An 8171-nucleotide genomic window follows, 5' to 3' on the forward strand; every position below is an offset into this window, starting at 1 on the left:
TTTATAACCCGTGGGAACCATAGTTACAAAATTAATTAAACTTTCATAATAAAAACATAAAATCATTAATCAATTATTTTAAATAAATAATTAATTAAGAGATATTTTTTAGTTATATAAAATTATAAGCGTTGATTTAAATAAATACGTGACTTTATAATCTGTATTAATTTTATTTTATTTTTATTTTAATGTTATTTAATTTAATGTAATTAAAGTGAAAAATTATTATTTTAAATAAATTATTAATTAAGAGATATTTTTTAGTTATACAAAATTATAAGTGTTGATTTAAATAAATACGCGACTTTATAATCTGTATTAATTTAATTTTATTTTTATTCTAATGTTATTTAATTTAATGTAATTAAAGTGAAAAAAATTTAATTTAAAATTTGAAATGGAAAATTAATAGGTTGTCATATGACATGACATTAATTAGGAAACTTAACAGTGTGACACATGACAAAAAGAGAATCAACATATTCTTTTATTAGGATATATATATATATATATATATATATATATATATATATATATATATATATATATATATATATATGAAAGGGTTATAGGGAAAACAAAAACCCTACAAAAAATGTAGAAACCTTAAAAATGCATAAAAAAAATACTTTGAGATCGCAAATCTTTTTTATGACTTTACATAACAAAAAATTGCACTTTTGGTAGTAAAATCGCTGAATTGTTTTTTTGAAAAAAACCATAAAAATCCTTTTTAATTTTTTTTTTCAGCGAATTAATTAAGAAAGCAACGATTTTTAGTTATGTAAAGTCAAAAAAAAAGATTTGTGATCTCAAAGTATTTTTTATGCATTTTTAGGGTTTCTAGGTTGTTTTAGGATTTTTTGTTTTCCAAGGTTCATATATATATATATATATATATATATATATATATATATATATATATATATATATATATATATATATATATATATATATATATATATATATATATATATAGGGAAGTGTTATATAGAAAAATGAAAGCCCTAAAAAAACCTAGAAACTTTAAAAATACATAATAGATACTTTTGAGATCACAAATCTTTTTTATGACTTTACATAACAAAAAAAAAAAAGATTAGATAACTCAAAGGATTTTTTTTTCTATGTATTTCAATTAATTTAATAGGGTTTCTAGGGTTCACACATTTTCAGTTGAACCACCCTATATCTATTAGATAATGATCACCTACCTTGTTTGATTTTATTGCTTTGAATAGAAATTACAGAAATGATGATGAGAATACGAGTACAAGTGTTTCAGTAGTTCTAGATGTGTGTGTAGTGTGAATTATACATGTATGTTTATAGTCTAATCTGAATAACTAAAAGTCTGATATTTGAGGGATCCTCTTGAAAAAGTATGTGTATGTTGCTTTGACTTGGTATTTCCGGGTCTTAAGCCTGTTTAAAGTAATTCTCCGGAATATTTGAGTCTTTTATTGACTATTTCTGCATAAACAAAGAATAAACAAGAAATATAGTCGTTAATCTTGTTAGGAAATAATGATAGTAATCAGGATCTTAATGTGTGTTTCGAGATCCTTAAAACCTTTAAGATCCGGGATCCTAGATAGGGTTCAGGATCTTGACTCCTAACAATTGCCCCAAAATTATACCTGCAAAATATTTTGTATTATTTCTGAATATTTGAAAGAGTATATTTTTATCATATAATTAAAAATAAGATAAGGATTCCAAAATTCAAATTCTAACAAATAGAATTCTAGCCGTTAACTTAGGCATGATTGTCTGTTAAATCACATCTCTCTCTCTCTCTCCTCTGTGATCTTTGAACAAATAGGGTGCATGGGTTCCCGATCCTTCTTCTTTAAGACGTTATCAGTTATTTCGAAGGTAAACCTCTTTCTCCTTTCTTATGATTTTTCTTATTCGTTGATCATGAGCAAGAGGGCACTCCGTTCTCATGCTAGCATCATCACCCCTTCCGATGATTATTTCATTAATCAAAAGATCTTGTCTTACGAAGAGACTTGATCTTTTGATAATGAAGACATCGAATCCCTGAAAGCTAATGGATTTTTTCCTTCTGATGCTATTTTTAAGTCTTTTGATGCTCTGGCTAAGCCATATTTTGTCTTCCCTAATTGGATTTGCTTCCCTGAGTACTCGTTTTCTCTGGGTTTAACTTACCCTTTTTCTGGTATCGTTTCCATATTCTTTGAGGTCACCCAAATTTACTACATCTAGGCTAGCCAATGATCTAGAGGATTCTCTTATAGATAGATCGTCTGAATCATTCTATGGATCTTGACATCAGTCTGTCCGAGTTATGCCATGTTTATGATCTTTAAACCTTTGGAAATTCTCATTACCTACTCAAAGTCAAAACTAACAAATCACATCTTATTCTGAAATCAAAACAAAATGATGGTGCCTGGAAAGAAAAATATTTCTTTGCGAGGCGTGATTCTATCCCCAATGGAGATCTCTTGCCAAAAACCTGGGTTTGAAAAGGGTAGGATTTGATTCTATTACGCCAAGGATCTTGAAATTCACACTTTCTTATTTTTTTATTTTGATACAGCTTTCAATTCCGAGGACGTTGATCCAGCTGCTGAAGATACAAAAGAGAATGTTGAAAGCTTTCTTGCTTTGCATGAGGCTAAAAGATCTTTTAGGCTCGAACAACCCAGATTCCAAGAGAGTTCACCTGCTACTTCCTCAATGTCAACAGGTAAAGATCTTTCGTTTGTCTATTTTATTTTGTTTTATTTGAAGGATCCTAAATTTATTGAATTTCGTCCTTATGCATAGGATCTAAAGCCAGACGCTCCAGTGCTCGGTTCATCCTTGTTTATATCGAGTCTAATGTCCAGCTCATGATCAAAAAATAAAAGGCCTCATCTTTTATTCCTCCTAAGAGGACTTCAATTGATCTGACCGTCAAGACCCCAAGATCCAAGAAAAGGAAGTCAGTTGGGGCCCCGGATCTTGGCCTGGAAAACCTTGGAGTAGGGGAGGCATTGTTGAAGCTAATCTCTTTCTTGAAATCTATAAGTATTTTCGAGCTCTTTTCTGTTTTACTTCTGTTTACTTACCATGAATATTTACAGGTTGTTGATCACGTTTCTCGATCCACTAAGGATCTAAGGCTCAGAGAGGAACGGGTATAACATGCCTTGAAGGAGCAAGAGGGGATCAACAAGGATCTAATGCAGAGGGTGGACAAGTTGAGTAAGGAGAAAGAAGAGAAATAGGAAGAGAACGCCTTGGAGATCGGAGAGGTGATTGTCGAGCTCAAAACCAGTGTCACTGAGGCCATCTGGGAGGCAAAGATCAAGTTGGCGGAGGACGTGGAGAATGCAGGATCCTAGAATGTGGCTACTTGGTGTGAAACCCTATCCGATCTAACTGGAAAGCCTGTTAATGTTGGTCGGGATCCTGCAGAGAAGAAGAAGAGAGAGGAGGAAGAGAATAAGAAGAATGAGATAGAGGGGACCCCGAGAGGGGATGATCAAACCTAGAGTTAGGTTAGATAAATTTTGAAAACAATTTAGTATTTGGGTTTGTAAGACAATTTTTTTTGTGGGGTTGGTGGGCAAACCCTTTAATCTTTATGCTTTTGGATGCTTATTTATTCTGTTGCATGGTTGATGTGATTGTAGAAATAGGATTAAAGTTGATTTTCCTAAGGATCTCTAGATGATCAGGATCCTAAAGAGTTTAGGTTTTACAAAAACTCTTTAGGTGTTAAAAATCTGAGATATCTAATCACCTGATTAGGATTTTGAAATAGCTAGGATCCTTAGTTTAAAAAAGATAAACATTAATTTAGAAAGTTGGAGGATTTTTTATAGGAATATTTCTTTAGGAAACTAGGATAGATAGAAGTTGGTGATCCTTCCTTAGGCTTCGTATGGATATGACCTTTTGAAGTTTCCATCTGATTTCTAACTTAGGAGAAGTATTTTTTTTTATGCTTGAGGCTCGAAATGAGGAGAATCCATTTAACTTCTCAGAAAAATTTCAACTTAAGACTTCACTGGGTTAGATCCCAACTTAGAATTTACTGGGGAAAATCCTAACTTAGAATTTACTGGGGATCCCAACTTAGAATTTACTGGGGTAGATCCCAACTTAGAATTTACTAGGGAAGATCCCAACTTAGATTTAACTGGGGAAGATCCCATTTCGTAAGATAACATGACAATGGTATAAACCGTAGATTAAACTTTAGGATCGTAACATATGTTCAGAAATAAGAGGTTTGCCAAGTCACTAAAGCGTGAAATGATCCCCTTAATCACATTCCATAGTAAGATATCGCGCGTCCAAGCGAGGTGTGAAAACATATACACTGGTGAAAGAGGTTATTAACTCTTTAAACCTTAGAGGGGATTAAGTCCCCTTGATCGTAGGAGAGATGATCAATCTCTGTACGTAGCTTCTACGATCCTTGAATTTCTACACCACAAACGTTAGCTTAGGGTGGGTGTTAGCTTGGCTAACGCCCCTCCGATGCTTAAGTCAGTAACTATTTTGAGAGAAAAAATAATCAAAATGGGAAATTGAAGGTAAGGAGTAGATGCATACCTTATCCTTGTCATAATGAAATATTGTGACTTTGACTTACGAAAAATATGCCTTGAGGTGTACAACATTCCATGATCTTGGCAAGAGGTTTCGCTCTAGAGTAGCCAGCCAATATGCCCCCTTTCATGCTTCTAAATCGATGAGATAAGGGTCTTCCCATTTAGGTGCTAGTTTACCATCTTTAGGATCCTTGGTGTTTTGAAATGCTTTTCTTAAAACCAAGCCGCCTACTTGGAATCTTCCGATCTTAATATTCCTATTGTAGGCTTTAGCGATCCTTTGCTGATGAGTTGCAATGTGGATCTTGGCGGGGTCATTTATTCATAAATAGTGTCAAGATCCTCAACTGGGATCTTATCGTTATTGTCTTGAGTCTGGAGTTGGTATCATGCCGTTGGGATTACTACTTCTTTGGGGATCATGGCTTCTGCTCTAAATACTAAGGAGTAGGGGGTTTGACATGTTGCAGTTTTAGCTGTGGTCCTATCTCACTACTAGAAAACAACCCTTTAATGACGCGCAAACAATGACACGCGCTGATAGAGGACAAGCATTTGTGAGTGTCCTAAAAAATAATGTCAGTTTTCTAAAATTTGAAGGATAGAGGACACGCATTTTTGCGTGCCCTAAAATTAGTGTCCAACAAAAAACACGGAGGGCACCAATCATAAAAAGCGTGTCGTGTAAATGTGTCGCTTTATATTTTTTTAAGGAAGGCGCGGTCTCTGTGTTTTAATAGCCCATGGGAGGAAATGAAATCCCAAAAAATTAAACACCCCACCTGATGCATCTCCTTCTTCTCCTTCTAAAATCCTCTACCAAAAAACCCTAATAATCCTTTAAGTAGTTCATCTTCCTCTACCTCTGCACTCAATCTCTCTCTCTCTCTCTCTCTCTCTCTCTCTCTCTCTCCTTTGGAATCAGATTCTTGAAAGATCGAAACCCTAATGGGGATCATGGCTTATTCAAAAATAGTGTCAAGATCCTCAACTGGGATCTTATCGTTATTGTCTTGAGTCTGGAGTTGGTATCATGTTGTTGGGATTACTACTTGTTTTGGGATCATGGCTTCTGCTATAAACATTAAGGAGTAGGGGGTTTGACATATTGCAGTTTTAGCTGTGGTCCTATCTCACTACTTGAAAACAGCCCTTTAATGATGCGCAAACAATGACACGTGCTGATAGAGGACACGCATTTTTGCGTGGCCTAAAATTAGTGTCCAACAAAAAAAACACGGAGGGCACCAATCATAAAAAGCGTGTCGTATAATGTGTCGCTTTATATTTGTTTAAGGAAGGCGCGGTCTCTGTTTTTTTATAGCCCATGGGGGGAAATGAAATCCCAAAAAATTAAACACCCCGCCTGATGCATCTCCTCCTTCTCCTTCTAAAATCCTCTACCAAAAAACCCTAATAATCCTTTAAGAACTTCATATTCCTCTACCTCTGCACTCAATATCTCTCTCTCTCTCTCTCTCTCTCTCTCTCTCTCTCTCTCTCTCTCCTTTGGAATCAGCTTCTTGAAAGATCGAAACCCTAATCGTAGCCCTAACTACGACATGTCTTACCAACCGTGATCTTCAAATCACAACAAAAGCGACGACCACCACGACAACCGTCGGCTATACAACCCTTACCAAGATCTTAGAGTCACTGCACAAACCCTGTACAAAATTCCCACATCTCTCCTGAATACCTCTTTCAAGAGGAATCCATCGCTCAACGGCGTTCATGGGGTGAAAACCTGACATACTACACCGGCATCGGTTACCTCAGCGGCACAGTTGTTGGCGCCGAGAAGGGTTTAGTAGAGGACGTGAAGGCTTCCGAGGCTAGAGACACCATGAAACTTAGGGTTAATCGGAATGAAATGCATGGTGGCTGGATTAGCGACTGAAGCGTGGTGGCTGGATTGGCGACTGGAGCGCTTTACAAGGTGGCGGTGGGCCCTAGGTCGGCGGTTGTTGCCGGAGCTATTAGTGGAATAGCGGTGGGATTAGCCGTGACGGGGAAGCAGATTTTGAAGAGATACGTACCAATCTGAGCTCGATCTGTATTCAATTTCATCTTACTACAAGTTTTGGTCTTTTGAGATTTCGAAGTGTGGTGGCTATGAATACTCCATCTTCAAATAGTTTGCATAAACACGATGTAATAGAAGAAGGGAAGGAAGTGCTAGAATTTCCTAAAAATGAAACAGATTTGGGTGTTGTGGAGGAGCCACCGGTGGTAGCAAGTGAAGTTGAAGCATCTAAGGATAATAGCGAACTGAAAGTTGAGCCAGTGATGAAGGAGGCCGAAGGTTGGACTTTAAATGCTAAAATTAAAGTGGAAAATGTCACACCCCAAAACCGGAACGACGGAAACGTTTTGGAGTGGAGGACGTCATGTACAGTATCATCACAATGCATAATAGTAAAAACAAGAAACAACATCCATTGCATTAATATAATAGTTAAATACATGTGTGTTCTTTTGTAAGTTTAAATGACACCAAAAATGTACAATCAAAATAAGACGAGTCTTGGATCCACTCCGTCCTTCAAAAGGTGCATGGGTGTACCTCTCTTACTGGTTCCCTGAGAATAGAAGTTATTTTGAAAGAGAGTATCAGCATAAAATGCTGGTGAGTTCATAAATATTTAGTGTCATTTAGTATTTAAAAGCTACAATATGTTTGTATTAAAACCCTGAAAAATTTGTAAAGTTTTCCCAGAAAATCCTATATTTCCTGCTTATAATTAATGTAGCCTTCTACCCGAGGCCCGACTGTTTTACATGTTTGTTCTTGTATAAAAAAAATGTAATGTTTGTATATGTATTTGTAATAGTGGGAAAAATATAGTAGTACTTTGTTACTATGCGAAAGTATGTTTTCTCCCAATCATTTCTATTCTCTACTAGGAAAATATTATGTTCTACCTCAGCAGTGACACTGCTGACTATTAAATGATAAAAATGAAGACTCGTGGTCGTATTAAATGTACCATACTCCTTAATGAGTCCTATTGCCTTTTATTGTTAATTAAAGGTTTAGATGTGAATTAGTTTGTAACCATGCTGATCGATGGCTGAATACTTGACGACCTTCTAGCGTCATAAAATAGTAAGGTGACATTTTGTCACCCCTTGGCCTTACCGGCTGGGACTGTAGCTAGCATTCGGGGTGTGGGAGTGTCTGTCCCGTATAGATCTATACACACGATGACCCAAATGGTATCAAGTCCACCCGCTGTCTTGGGTAACTTGGTTATGAAGTCCATAGTGATCCACTCCCACTTCCATTCAGGTATCTCTGGTTGCTGAAGTAGACCTGATGGTTTCTGGTATTCGACCTTGACCTTGGCGCAAGTAAGGAATTTACTTACAAAGGTAGCAATCTCTGCTTTCATGTTAGGCCACCAGTCTCTGAAACAGGGTGGACGGAATATCGAGTGTTGTGTGCTTCGGTCATGACCAAGTCTCTGAAACCACCGTGTTTCGGTGTCCAGATCCGGTCCATGAGATATAAAGCTCCGCCACCCTTGACTTCCAAGTTCTTATACATTCCTCGCAGGGATTCACCCGCCACATTTTCAGGTTTCAAGG

General features: G+C 36.3%; 1 pseudogene; it reads left to right on the forward strand.

Moving 5' to 3' along the window:
- Nucleotides 1–6047: 6047 nt before the first annotated feature.
- Nucleotides 6048–6661, forward strand: LOC145128238 (mitochondrial import inner membrane translocase subunit TIM23-1 pseudogene; annotated as a pseudogene).
- Nucleotides 6662–8171: the final 1510 nt, after the last annotated feature.

The sequence above is a fragment of the Lactuca virosa genome, chromosome 8 (genome assembly GCF_052849685.1).
Source record: "Lactuca virosa cultivar CGN04683 chromosome 8, Lactuca_virosa_CGN04683_v6, whole genome shotgun sequence".
Taxonomy (NCBI): Eukaryota; Viridiplantae; Streptophyta; class Magnoliopsida; order Asterales; family Asteraceae; genus Lactuca; species Lactuca virosa.